Source organism: Gopherus flavomarginatus, chromosome 1, assembly GCF_025201925.1.
Source record: "Gopherus flavomarginatus isolate rGopFla2 chromosome 1, rGopFla2.mat.asm, whole genome shotgun sequence".
In the NCBI taxonomy this organism is placed as follows: domain Eukaryota; kingdom Metazoa; phylum Chordata; order Testudines; family Testudinidae; genus Gopherus; species Gopherus flavomarginatus.
The window spans coordinates 100845959-100860317 of NC_066617.1; positions in this window are offsets into that span (position 1 = coordinate 100845959).

A 14359-nucleotide genomic window follows, 5' to 3' on the forward strand; every position below is an offset into this window, starting at 1 on the left:
GGTCACCTGATCCCTTTGTCTCCAACACCTTCAGCTGGCACCTTTGCAGAGGAGGGGCCCAGGCCATAAGTTGCTAGGAGACAGAGTGCCAGGCATTTAGGTGCAGTGGCCCTTTGCTCTGCCAGATACTTAAGAACTGCCATGGGGACACTGAGGCACCAACACAGTATTCAGAGCAAACATTAAGAACATTCCTAGTTCGTCACACCTGACAAGTTAGCAGGGCAACTTCAATGGCTAGTTAGCTGACAAACAAGCCTTTGTGCATGGACCTGCCAGTCGATTGATCTTTCTAGTCCAGACAAGGCCTCTGACAGACAGTATGTTCAGACTCTGGCTGGAGGACTTTCCTAACTGGCTGAAGTCCCCTTGGAGCATATGGCTAGTAGACCCCATCCATCCTGAAATATCCAGGATGGTCCCCTGACCTATAATTAAAAAGTCACACATTCCTTTGGGAAATGAAGAGGTCACAGCCAAGTGAGGAGGTAGAGAATCTAGTCTCCTGTATCAGGGAAGGGCTTCAAGGAAAAGGGAGGAGACATTGGGGGAATTCTCCTAAAGAAATTAAGCTTCCAGGAAAGTTACCTTTACTAACCCCCCAGCAGGAAATAATGATGGAGATTCTAGGAGTCGGATGCCAGTCAAAAGGAATAAACTGTCTCTCCATCCTTCTTCTCTCACTCACCTCTCTTCCTCCAGAAAGTCTCTCCTCTTTCCTCCAGCCTAATCTTCTCCCTCCTATCTTCCCTTTCCCCTCATCCTCCTCCCATCCCACATCATCCTCTTCCCAACCTACTTTCCCCCACTCTCTTTCTTCCTTTCTATCCTCTCCTCTGCTCCCCATCCCACTCATCTCTCCACCCCGTACCACATCTCTGACCTTGAAAGAGAGAATGGAATTCCTCAAGGCACCTTCCCAAATAGCAGCTAATGACTTGGCTTTTGACAAGGTCCTGCCTTGATGGCTCTCTCTTGTCAACTGGCATGCCGAGCATGGGAGGAAGCTTTTGGAATGAGAACCAGGAAATCCACAGGCTGACCTAGTAATCCTAGGGAAAGCCAGGTCTGCATTAATGATTCTTGTAAAATAAGCAGCAGAGTTTAGCATCTGAAGCATCTTGCCGCCCACCCCTGAAATACTGTCCAACATTGCACATGTTCAGTGCTGCTAAATGGGGGAGAGAGTAGTGGGAACAGACACCACCAGCATGAAGACTTGGACCAAACTTACTGCTAGTGCAAGCAGAGAAGTCAATAGAAGTGCTCCATTTTTACCAGCAGTGAATGTGGCTTTTCCCTTTTGTTTCAGGATCTTAGCCACCACCTCAGCCACTCACAGACCCACCTTTCCCCCACTGCACCCAGACCTCAAAGGGTCTCGCTGAAAGAAACTGGCACATTTGAAAACACTGCTCCCCAGTTGTTCCTATGGAGACTGGTTGTGTCAAATTGTGTGCCCGTTCTGACAGCAAAGCAAAAAAGAGGTGGAGAAAATTCCGTGTGATTTGAGATTTGAACTCTCTTGCCCAGTGAAGCACAGGAGAGCAGCAGAGGGTCACAAACATACTTTGATCAGATAACAAGAAGCATAAGGACATCAGTACGGCCAGCTGTCCAGTTGAGTAGGACTTCTACTTCAGAGATACTGTCTGAGAGTTTCTTGACATTTTGTGGTCACTTATAGAAAAGTCACTGTCGCACACAGTTGAAAAGCATAACTAGGGCTGACCAGTGCAGCTTTGTTACCCATGTAATCAGCCAGCTAGTTTAATTCCATAGTTTAATTACATCAGAACATGCTTCTGGTGCAAGCATTCCAGGATCCCTCTTCTTGACACATCAAAGCACACCCTATTGTCTTTCTCTGGTACCCCATTTGCCACAGTGGTTTAGGCCAGATGTTTCAGAGCAAGGTTAAGAACAAAATGCATCTGGACAGTTCTGCAATACAGCAATTTCTTACCCTTGCTGGTGATCAGCTTATGCCCTACAGGTTTGATACCTTCAGCTAGTGTCATGGCAGAATAGCATACTATATAATATTATCTATACTACAGAAATGTATAGTCCTTTTTCAGATCCCACTATGTTATATGCTGCAACAGTAGCATCCAGCAGTGAGTTCCCCAAGCTAATTAAGCATTGTGTGAAAAAGCATTTCCTTTTATGCACATTGAATTTTTTTTTTATCAAGTGTCCCTTCTTTATTTTGGCTAAGGATAAACAGGAAGAGTTTGGCTGGTCTTCTCCCTCCCATTACGTATTTCATAAACTTTTAACATCTCTCCTCTCACCCAGCTCCTTTCCTCATTCTTTTGGGTGAAACCAGGGCCGGTGCAAGGAAGTTTCGCACCCTAGGGTCTTTTTGGTGCTCCCAAATCTTGGCGCCCTAGGCAACTGCCTAGTTCGCCTTAATGGTAGCACCGGCCCTGGGTGATACAGAAAGATAAAGTTTAACTGAGTTAACACAAGCAAACAAACAAACAAAATCGAACCATGGAACAATCACTCATTTATAGCTTAGGCGCCGGCTCCTACTTCAATGGGACCAGTCACAGTGTGTAAAGTTAAGAAGGGGTGTAAGTCTGTGCAGGATTGGGGCCTCCAATGATTAGCATAACAGGGCCTCATTCTTGCTTGCGACCGCCAGGCACTACTGTAAAACAATAAAAATAGCAAAAAGCAACACAAGAGGCCTCCAAAATCAGTTAAAGTCCCTCTACCAACGAAATGTCTGGCTGAACCTCCCTAGCGCTGACGTAGTGAGTATCTTTACATTTGATTGCATACACACAGCACTAATCACCACCTCACCCCCACCCTCTCGGTACTGCTACACACAGGCAGTGTTCAGAGAACACAGCAGCTCTGCTGAGAACTCACACAGGTACACCTAGCTGCATGCTGCCCCTGAAGGAGTGGGGAGAAAGACATTCCCCAGACAGGACAGACTGCTTAGGTGTTACAATGGGCAGGAAAAGTAAGATCAGCCCTGACATAACACGGTCATGGTTAGTCTGACACTGAAGGAAAGAGCTGACTAGCAAACTTCTATCTGGAGCAACTTTGGGAGGAGGATGGTTATTATATCCAGCCCATTCCACTCACAATGTCCTTGGCCTGGATTTCCAAAGGAAACAGTTGGCTTAAAGATCCATACTGCTAAACCTTCCTTTCCCTGCCCTTCTGTTAGAATGCTGGTCTCCCACAAAGTCCCCCAAAATGATCCCTTTACTTTGAGAAGATAAGACTGCATTGTGCACAGGGGTGGCTCCAGGCACCAGCATAGCAAGCACGTGCCTGGGGCAGCAAGCTGGGGGGGCGGCATGCCAGTCGTTGTGAGGATGGCATTTCTGTGGGAGGTCCGATGGTCCCGCTGCTTCGGTGGCAATTTGGCGGCTGGTATGCCAAAGGTGCGGGACTGGCAGATCACCCACAGAACCACCGCCGACCAGCAGACCTCCCGCAGAACTGCTGCCGAAGGCTCCCTGACTGCTGTGCTTGAGGCAGCTAAAAACATAGAGCCAACCCTGATTGTGCATCACTTTTCAAGGCAGGTTTTGAGAAGATGTTGCTGTTTTGCTCTCCCATCTTTAGGATCCTTGTAAGGAGCTATTAGTCTTAAAGGTTCCTTAACCCCTCAACTAAATTTATCAGCTGTTGATTGCAGCCAAGAGTTAAGCTAAATTAAACTTTGGAATCCCATGTACAGTGTATCAGATGCACTTAAGTTCGGTGGAGCTGCAAGCCACTGAATGTCCCAGTTACCAAATGCCAGGAGACCCGTCCTTCTAATGAGAGGTTTCCCAAGGCGCTTTCACCTATTCCAAACCAACGCAGCATTTGCCACTGAAAACCGATCCAAGGATGCAATCTGCCACTTGAACCCATACTACACAGCAGGGGTGAGTATGCGTGCAGGCGTGTGTAGTTGTATGCATGTATGGAGGGGATGCGTGCTATGGCTGTGTGTAAGTTTGAGGTGTCTGTGCCAATACATACACATGTGGTATACATCTCTGTGTGTGTGTGCGCTCTCCATTACTTATCTTCAGGTATTCTCTTTCTTTCACTCTCTCAGCATCTGTCACAGTTGTCACCTCTGCAATCCCCATGGCTGCTCTCAGCCCAGACAGTGAGACATAAGAGTCTCACACAAATATTACATACACAAGCCACATAAAGAATTGGTTGGGTTTTGTGACACTCTGTCATGTTTCCCCACCTTCCAAAACTGCACAGTTCTGTGCTATCCCAGTGTCCGAAGAGGCACAACTACTGACCCGCATATGCCACAAAAACAGGCAAGGTACAACAGAGGACTTAGCCAGTAAAAAATACATAGAAAAAAATACAGATATTTAAGAGGATGTGGAATGGGATACAGGCCTTTCACCTCTAGGTCATCTGTTCAAATTCTAGCCATGTCTAAAGTCATTGCTATCTAACAGTTACTCAGTGGCCATGTAAAATGGTCAACTTCCTAGCAAACAGGTCTTCTGATCACAAAATAAACACTCGTAGGTGCTAATCAGTCCCTTTGTTGGTAGTCTCAGTAACTGAGGGCCTGATCCAACTCCTATTAAAGACTATGGATAGACTCCCATTGATTTTAGTGGGAGATGGATTAGCCCCTGACAGGGCAATGGAGACTGAACTCCCATCCCATGACCTAGAAGTGGGCTCTGCAAGGCAAGGGTGAGGTACATTGGTGAAGTAGTATGGGGAAGCTTGGGCTGCCAGGGGCCACACAGTTCCTGCTCTGCAGATAATGGAAGATTCCTCTCTCTGAGGCTATCAGTCTTCTTTCCAGCATAGTATTAACTTTTTCCTAGAAAAGGAAAAGGGAAGGAATTTGAAATTCTGCCACCCTGTATCCCCATAGCTACCAGACACAGAACTAGGAAGGGAATTGAGACAAAACGCAGGCTACACAGCATAGAAACAGGCAGGTGAACAGACCCAGATACAACAGTTCAGAGAAACAGATGCTAGTTCACTGCCCTCCTCCCCGCATCACCCCCTAACCATGCTGAGTAGAAAAATCAACAGCAGGGGTCTAGCCAAAGCCATGTGATCGGGTCAAATATCGCTCTCAGGAATGTATGTCACTCAAGAAATAGGACAAACAGCTAGCAAGTCACCTCATTGCACCCATAGGAGTAATAAAGGATGCCCACAATGTAAAGAATGCAGGCAGGCAATGAGCTATCTCCCTATCCCATGTGTGTCTGTGTGTATCTGTGTCTGTGTAGCATTATGGCTTTCGGATGCTACCATGAAATACAGATTTATGAATAATATGAATAATTAGAGAGAATAAAATCCCACTCCATCTGAGAAAGGCAAAAGAGGCCCACCTCAAGAGAGAGAAGGTGGACACTTCACATGTGATGTACCAGGTACTGAAGTGGTTAACCAATCAGAAGAGGACCTCCATCACACTCAGAGTGAAAACAGTGTGGGCAACCCCATAAAAGGTGCTATCTTTCTAAGTTTTGTACATGGTGACAGCCATGACTCAGCTCACCAGAAGAGAAAGGAAGAATGATCCATTGGGTAGGGTGCCTGAGACTCAGGAGGCCCAGGTCAATTCCTTGCTCTGCTAAAAGCTCCCTGCGTGACCTTGCACAAGTCACAGTCTTTCTCTGTAATGGGGATAATAGTGGTGTTGGAAAGATAAATACATTAAAGATTGTAAGGTACTGAGGCCCTACTAAAGGAGTGGCTGTACAAGTACCTTAGCTAGACCAGGCAGGTTCACAAACGGTGGTTCTGGCAGGAGAACTAAAAGGCGGGATGTCTCTGGTGGGCATGGCAATGCATTGACTTCTGTTGGGAAATACTCGAGACTAAACTCCCTTAAAAAGGAGAGATGACACCACTGGGCAGAGGCAAATGTGGGTCTACAGGGCAGGGCGGTTTCAAGGTGCAGGCTCCAGGCAAGGCAGTGTAGAGCTCTGTAGGGCAACTTCACCTGAGAAAGCTGTGTCATCTTTTGAAAATAATATTGTGAGTCTTGAGGGGTAAAAATGTAGCTACTGAGGTGTGAGTGGAGTAGGGAGGGGATTATCGGGAGGGTTGCTTACCAAAGCTTTGTAAGGGGGAATTGTGGTTACTGGGTGACTAGGAGCGCATATACTGAGACAACTAGGGAGTCGCTCTTTGACAAATCGTCTCTTCAGACGAACGGGATGCTGCTGAAGATTTCAGAGGGATGCTGCTGAAGATTTCAAATCTCCAGCCTGAGATTCACCTGGAGGATTCCCAGATGAAGAAGGGAAAATTGGTGCTGGACAGGTAGCCTTGGGTGGAGAGTGAGGTCCTTTGATGTAATTTACAACCAGTCCAGCATGGGCAGCAGCAGTGCAAGCCTCCCTCGCTCGTTGCCCTTGGCCATCTGAGCTGGAAAGACAAAAGTGAGGCAAGTTCACAGTAAATGGCCTGTTCATGAACTCTCCACTGAGATTCCCAATTCGTGTCAAATCAGGAGGCTGTTTTTGTGATGTGGACATTTGTCCGTAAGTAACCAGGCTGAGGCCATCCAGCTCATTTCACACAGCCCATTGAACTGAACAGATGTCACAGAGTAATGACTTTTAGTTATTACTACCGTTTTGGGCTGCATTCAAACCAGTGACCTAAAGATAGCAGGGTCTGTATCCCATTCTCAATGCCTTGGGGGGGGGGGGAAACCATTAGGTAATGAAATATTGTCAAGTAAATTAGCAGCTGACAGAATCTCACTCCCTGTCTGAAGCTAGTTACAGACTTCCTTAGCCAGCACTTTTCCCTGGTATGTTGGCAGGAAAAATTCCAGAATGAAGTTCTGGGATCATCACCATGTTACCTCCCCTCATTCTGCCCTGGCCCAGCCTGGCCCAAGGACAGCTGGAGCTACATGAGGCCTGTACAAACTTCTGACTATTAAAAGACATTTCATTTTGCACTTTGAGTTAGTAGACATAACCCATCTGATTAGCTGATAAATCTTTACAAAAACCAGATTCCTTCCACTGGGAAGCATGCTAACAATCCAAATTTGGGGGACATTGTCTGGGGATCCAGATACCACAAGACCTCTGACTGCTAAAACTGACGGCAAGTCTCATTGAAGGCCATTTATCCTGATCTAAATCCTTTCAGTTCTCCCATCTCCCCAGCCTAGTAGAAGTGTGGATAAGTAATGTAGCCACCTTTCCGCTGAGCTAGTTTATACCGGTATACAAACCCCTGCGGAAATAATTACATGGGTTTATCCACCCCAGTGTGAATAACACCACAGTGGCAATTACAACAACTGCCTGATAGATACAACTATCTATTGTAGAGAAAACTCATTCCTTCCATTCTCCTAACCTGGGGGTCAGGGCTTCCCGCTGGGACTAACAGCTATTTTTCCTTTAGTAGATATCCATTTGAGAGTTGCTGGGAGGTTTTATGACACACAGATCTATTTCTTCAGCTTGATTTTTTTTTCCTTGTTTAGTGAGATGAGCCCCGTTCTCACCAGTGGCTTATATAGAAACTGTTATCACTGGTTTGGGTTTGTATTCTCTCCTTCTGCTGATACCTCTCAAGACCTTTCACTTTCTTTTCCACATCATTTACAGTATGTTAAGAGCAGCAAAGGTCCCAAGTCTCATCGCTGGAGTAGCCTGCTGGTGACCTACTTTCAGCATCAAGTATCTATTTACAGTTGCTAGATTTTGAGTCAATTTCCACAGAAGCGAGTTCAGAGACTAGAACTCACTAACTTTGATTCAAGGATTATAGAGTTCTAGCAGGTAAAATAAAGGAGCTGCTCCGCAGACTGACAAGAAGTAACAGAAACTAAGAAATACTTAAGCAGGTCTGACATCCAGTACCGGGTAACAAGGCATACAAGCAAATCATAGAGATCATTGGTATGCACAAAAAGATTGACATATTTCAGTCAGAAAGCAGAGGTGCAAAAATATGTGTGTGTCCACACACAGGGGAAGATATATCATCACACATCAGCAAAGAACATTGGTATACAGAAACCAGTTTGAGAGTTTATTCCTGGTGAGAAAAAGAGCTTTGCACTGTATGTACTTTCAAACAGCAGGCTCTGAAAAATGGGTGATTTCCTTTAATTGGGATACATTTCATGCACAGTCTGTCAAACAGATCCTTCCCTATTTCATGCACACGTACCAGAGTGGGCTTTTCCCCATCTACTCCATCCAATATCCGTGGGGCATTTTGCTTACTTCTTTTTAGGCTAAAGCTTAACATCTCGTAGGTATTGCCTCCTTTAGTACTGCAATGTATATTTTGAATGAGATACAAAACCCCATTAAAGATTCCATGGTACAGTACTTTTTGTAAGAGCAAGGTGTTTACCCGAAAGCCCCGGCCAAATTCCAATTCGGGAAAATACTTTCCACCTACTTAATTCTTACTGCACTTGAATTAGTTAAAATTATTCTTCACTTCTCCCCAAAAAAGTGTATTAGTAGAGGACTTCTGGCACAGAAGAGATACAACTCTTAGATAATGTTTTCACTTCTTAGCTCAGAGAGCTGTTACATTGCACCCCAGATGTGGCTGCATCAGAGCTGGTCCCAGGGACATGCAGGCAGGGTAGCTGCTTGGGGCACCCTTTTGGCACAGCTCACTAAGGCTGGGAAGAGTGGCAACACTATATTTTTCCCTTTTTTAAATAGGAAGAAGATGGAACATAATCAGCTGGAGCCTCAAAAGAAGAGTGAGTTTGTCTGCAGCCTCACGATGAGCAGGGAGAAGTGGACACATGCAGCTCAAGACTCATAATGAGGACACAGAAGAAAATTGTGCCACCTAGGAGATTCTTGCCCTTCCTCTAACAATAGGTCAGATCAGCACCAAGCTGCATTTCAATAATGGGTGAAGTGATCCCTATAGACAGCATATGCCCTATAAAGTGCTTTGAGACCCTTTTAATTGAAATGTGTTACAGACATCCAAGATATTCTTTTAAGTATTACAATCCCTGCGGGGATTGTTTTCTAATCGAATTGGCACTGTGCTCAGTCACTACGTCCTATGCACGCCCTTACCCCCAGCAGCTTCAACCTGAGTTATTATTCTTGGATTATTTCCTGGGAGCAGGATAGAAACTGCCACAGATGGTTTGTGATAGCCCACGAGCTCAGACAGCAAAGCAATCCTACATTATTCTGGGCACCTCAGTGCTGGAAAGATGCCGACAAAACTAGAGGGAGTTCAGAGATGAGAAACAAAAATGATTAAGGGGCTAGAGGGATTGATTTATGACGAACGATTAAAAAGAACTAATTATGCAGAGCTTGGCTAACTGATGACTGGGGGATAATATAACTGCCTGTAAAAATATCCGAAGGGTACATATGTCCAGGAGAGAGAGGAATTGTTCAGGATAGTCCAAGGAGATAGAAGTGGGAATAATGAGATAAAGATGAGAAAGCAAAAATTTAAGCTGAACAGCAGGAAACGTCTTGTCGGTTAGAGCTATAAAACTGGGGAATATTCTCCCAAAGAAAGTGATCATGTAAGTCACAACAAACGATAACACACGGAATTTGGTGTTAGTGAAAGGTGTCAGATTGGCAGCCCTGCAGACTAAAGTCTATTTTTATCTACATAACAGATACAGCATGGAGCACTGCAAGCTTCCTTTCTAATGAGCTACCAAGGTGCACCAAGCCTGACCTGGAGGGTTTCTCTCAGCTGGGTCAGTTAACTCCGGTTTAAAGCACCTCCAAACCTAGCTCCGAGGTTGGTGTGTGTGGACGGTAGGGAGCCCAGGGGAAACACCCAAGTAAGAGCCCAAGTTAACTCTGCAAGGAAGTGTCATAACTTTAGTCCCAGATTTGGACCTTAGCGTCCAAAATATGGGGGTTAGCATGAAAACCTCCAAGCTTAGTTACCAGCTTGGACTTGGTACTGCTGCCACCACCCAAAAGATTAGAGTGTTTTGGGGCACTCTGGTCCCCCTGAAAAACCTTCCCTGGGGACCCCAAGACCCAAATCCCTTGAGTCTTACAACAAAGGGAAATAATCCTTTTTCCCTTCCCCCCTCCAGGTGCTCCTGGAGAGATACACAGAAGCAACCTCCGTGAATCTAAACAGAGGGATTCCACCCCCTCTAATTCCAGTCCTGGAACAAAAAAAAACACTTCCCTCTGACTTCTTCCTCCCACCAATTCCCTGGTGAGTACAGACTCAATTTCCCTGAAATTTCCCAGTAAAGAAAACTTCAACAGGTCTTAAAAGAAAGCTTTATATAAGAAAGAAAGAAAAATACATACAAATGGTCTCTCTGTATTAAGGGACAAATACAGGGTCAATTGCTTAAAAGAAATATGAATAAACAGCCTTATTCAAAAAGAATACAAATCAAAGCACTCCAGCCACTATATTCATGTAAATACAAAAGAAACAAACTCTTTGGTACTCACAACTTGGAAACAGAAGATTAGAAAGCAGAAACTACTTCTCCAAAGCTCAGAGAAAGCAGGCAGACAGACAAAAGACTCAGACACAAACTTCCCTCCACCCAGAGTTGAAAAAATCCAGTTTCCTGATTGGTCCTCTGGTCAGGTGCTTCAGGTGAAAGAGATATTAACCCTTAGCTATCTGTTTATGACAGGAAGACATACTCTAAAAGAGAAAAGCGAATTCAGTTTCCAAGGCCTACTCAGTTCTTGACCTCTCCTGAAACCGCCGGCTGAGGTGGCAGCTGCATGCCTATTGATTAGTGTGATGAGACACCCTCCCTACCCAACTAAATTTCATATAGGCAAACTTTCATTGATCAAATGTCAGGTTCTCACAACATTCAGTGACTCTGGACCTGGGCTGGATTCATAGCAGTGACCCAGAGGAGTCTGGGTCTGTATCTCAATCTCACCAAATGGAAAAAATATTAGCTAATGAACTATTGTCAGGTAAATTAGCATCTGACAGAGTCCTCACTTTCTGTCTGTTGACAGCAGGGTGTGGATTATCTTCCCTTTTTGTGAATAGGCTTCAGTAGGAACCACCTCAATGGATAAGAAAGGATTTCAGTCTCTTCCTCTAATTCATGTGGTTTTCACACTGCTGGACTAAACAAGGCAATCACATTGACTAGCACTCCACTTGCTCTGCATTAGCTGCTGGGTTCTCGGTCCCCACTGGTGGACAAAGACACATTAGACCAGTTGGAAGGGTGGAGAAAGGCAGGTAAGCCACAGGCCAGGAGGAAAGACATATAGTCCCCATCTCCTCAAACCAGTTAAAAGACGAAAATAAGAGGGAAAGGCTGCCCTGCTAGCTGCCAAGAGGAGGGGGAATATAACCTCCTGCAAACACCCAAGAAGATGGTGTCATCCCCAAATCAGCATTTTCTCTTGTTACCACAGTCAGGTAGGAATTGGTGACATGAGCAACAAACTCCACATTGCAGGTTTCAGCAAAGGGCACATTGTGGGTCCATGCTGCTTTAGTGGCCTGAGGGAAACATTCAAGAACATAAACATCAGCCAAATCATAACATGACTAGATACACCATCTCCTCCACCCAGAGACAGGGCAGTGGGGCAGCTGGGTGCTGGAAGGAGGAACAAGGAGTTCAGGATCACCCCCAAAATGTAACAGCATCTCCATCCTACCATTGTCTGAACTAAATTCTGTGGTGAACTGGAAATTCAAGGGAATGTACAAGAAAGTGAACATGATAAATAACCCAAGGGACACTCAACTGAGCTTCAGAGCTGACTCCTTATAATGTCCGCTTTTGAAATTGCCACAAGCTGCTGGAGAACTTCCAGTGTGCCACCAAATCCAGCACCAGAGTGATGCAGAAACTAGAGGGCTTTGATGCAGTATTTAGGTCCATTTACCTTGCCTATACGTCTGTTATGTTCTCTCTCCTCTGGAATCCAGCACTCACACCAGGAAAATAACTCCCAAGAGAAGAGCTCCAGATGTGTTACTGATGTGTCTGACCATTTCCCAGCAACCTGTGTGGATTCTGCACTTGAGAGCAGTTGGCTAACAAGCCCTAAAAGAAAAGAAAAGAGAGGCCTTTTTTTCAGCAACAAACATCCAGCAGATAGATCAGTGTGATTAGCGAGCCTCTGTAAAAACACCAGGAGAAATGAAAATAGCAAAGCGAAGTGCCCTCCCCAAAATACTGAAGGGCACATGGGGCTCAGTGGCATTTAATTATTATTCTTATTTTACCAACTATACAAAGCAATCAATAAATCCATAGTAATGAGCACCTGCCAGAAGATAGCAGCAGATCGAGATGAGACAGCTCCATTTCCTGGCCCTTCTGTGTTAAAGGGGGTCTGAAGATGAGCTTGTCTCCCCACAGAAGTAGGTCCAATAAAAGATATTACTTCACCCACCTTGTCTCTTTAAAAAAGATTATTCACTGTGGCTCAGTCTTGTCTATAAGCAGGATTCCACCTTAGCAAGGAAATCAGGGTCAAGCAGTAACACTTTCAGTGTAGGCTGGTTTTGGGGAGGGGAAGACCTTATTGCCTCTTGTAAGGAGAAGGCATTTGCCAAGGAAGTGACAGGATCCCCAATCCCTAAACCTGTTCCCCCTTAGTCTCTGATGCCTCCTTGAGCAGGGTGCATCTTCCCACCCCTTTCTTCCCAGCTACACAGATCCCCTTTCACCTGGGTCTCCCCTTCTGAGCAGGGCTCTCAGAGATCACTGAGGGAGCCATTCATCCCAGATGTCAAACTGAACCTTTAGCGCTACAAACTCCGCAATAAAAGTGTTGCTTGCCAGTCTGCCAAGGGAATGAGTTTCGGGAGCTCAGGGAAGATGGGTGCCAAGGATTATTAATAGCACCCCTTGATTAGCTAGGGGGGAGGTGAATGTGATACTGAGTGTGTCCCTGGGTAGCTGACACTGATGAGGAGGGGGTATCACCAGCCGAAAATAGAGAAGGCCAGGAGCCTATATAAGTGGGGTTCCCAGCCTGGGCTGGCTGTCACCTCCTTTGGTCACCTCCAAATCTAACACAGCACTTAGGAGCATTCAGAAGGTAAGTAGCAAACAACTCACCCACTTCCACAGCAAGGATTGATTCTCCCTGGCAGAGAGGGAGAGCAGGACTTCAGCCAGAGGGAAAACAAGGGGAAATCCACCCCTCCCCCATAAATAACAGCAATGGGAGACAGCAGAGAGCCCCGCTTCCGAGCTAAGTGCCTGCAAGTGAAAGACTCCAGAGGAGAGACATGACCTTGTGGAGGGGGAAATGACTACATAGTCGGGGGCAATGGAAGGAAAGCAAGGTGGGAAAGGGAAGGGTGATGCAAACAACAGCATCTCCCACTAGCAAACCTTACACATCAAAGCCCCTATTGCAGAAAGGAAATTGGCTCTTTAAACCTCAGCTCCCTCTGCCTCTCAGGCAGCTGTTTGGATGCTCTGCAGAGTGCTCCATCCTTTCTGGCACGGGAGTCCCACGTTTCTGCCCAGCAGCTGCTGTACCTGGGGCAGCGAGGGTGCGGGCTGGCTGTTGTTACCAGGGGGCTGTCTGCGTTGCTTGGCGGTGCTGGCTTTATTGTTACTTTATATTTACATAGTGGGCTGTTGCCTGCCTGCCTGCCGCTAGCCCTGGGTGCACCCTGACCCCAAAGAAGGCTCTGTGACTCCAGGAACCAGTGAGCCTCAGCCACGGAGGGGGAGAAAGCTCCAGTTGCAAGGCAGGAGGAGGAACAGCTGTTTAGCACCCAGCTGCTTTGTGGGGAGCAGCGCAGCAGAGAGACCCTCCAGGGTCCGTCCACTAGGGCCCTCTCCCACGGGACACGAGCAGAAGCTTCTCTCTGGTATGCAAATGCTGAGGAGAGGACGTGAGCAGCTGCTGGATTCCGTGTCAGGGGCTTTTTGCTGTTTCTCCTAAATGGCTGGGGGTGGCTGGGGTGCAATCTGAGGGACGCGTGACATGGGCTAAGAGTTGGCGCGGTCCATGGGGGTGGGCACGGTCCAGCTCCGCAAGCCAGCTTCGGGGAGGGCTTTGTCACCCTCCTGATTTTTGGTCAGGGCCACATGAAGCTGGGATCGACCTGGCAAATGTCTTCGTAGCGCCCCAGCTCCCCAAAGGGGCGATGGGGGAGGCGAGACAACTGGCTCGGGTCGGAGCACAGGACAGGGAAACTGCATTGAGTCTGATTCGCGCGGCGGCACTTTAGGTTTGGCACAAGCCCGGCTCTCTATGGGTCCGCTTTAGCCGCTGCTTAGAGGAGAGCTGCTCGGGGCTTGACCCAGACCCCCAGGCGCCCTCTGTGTGCGGGGCTGTGGTTTACCTGCAGAGAAAGGAGTGACTCGCTCCTGACACGAGCAAATACGCCAAAGGGGGAAAGA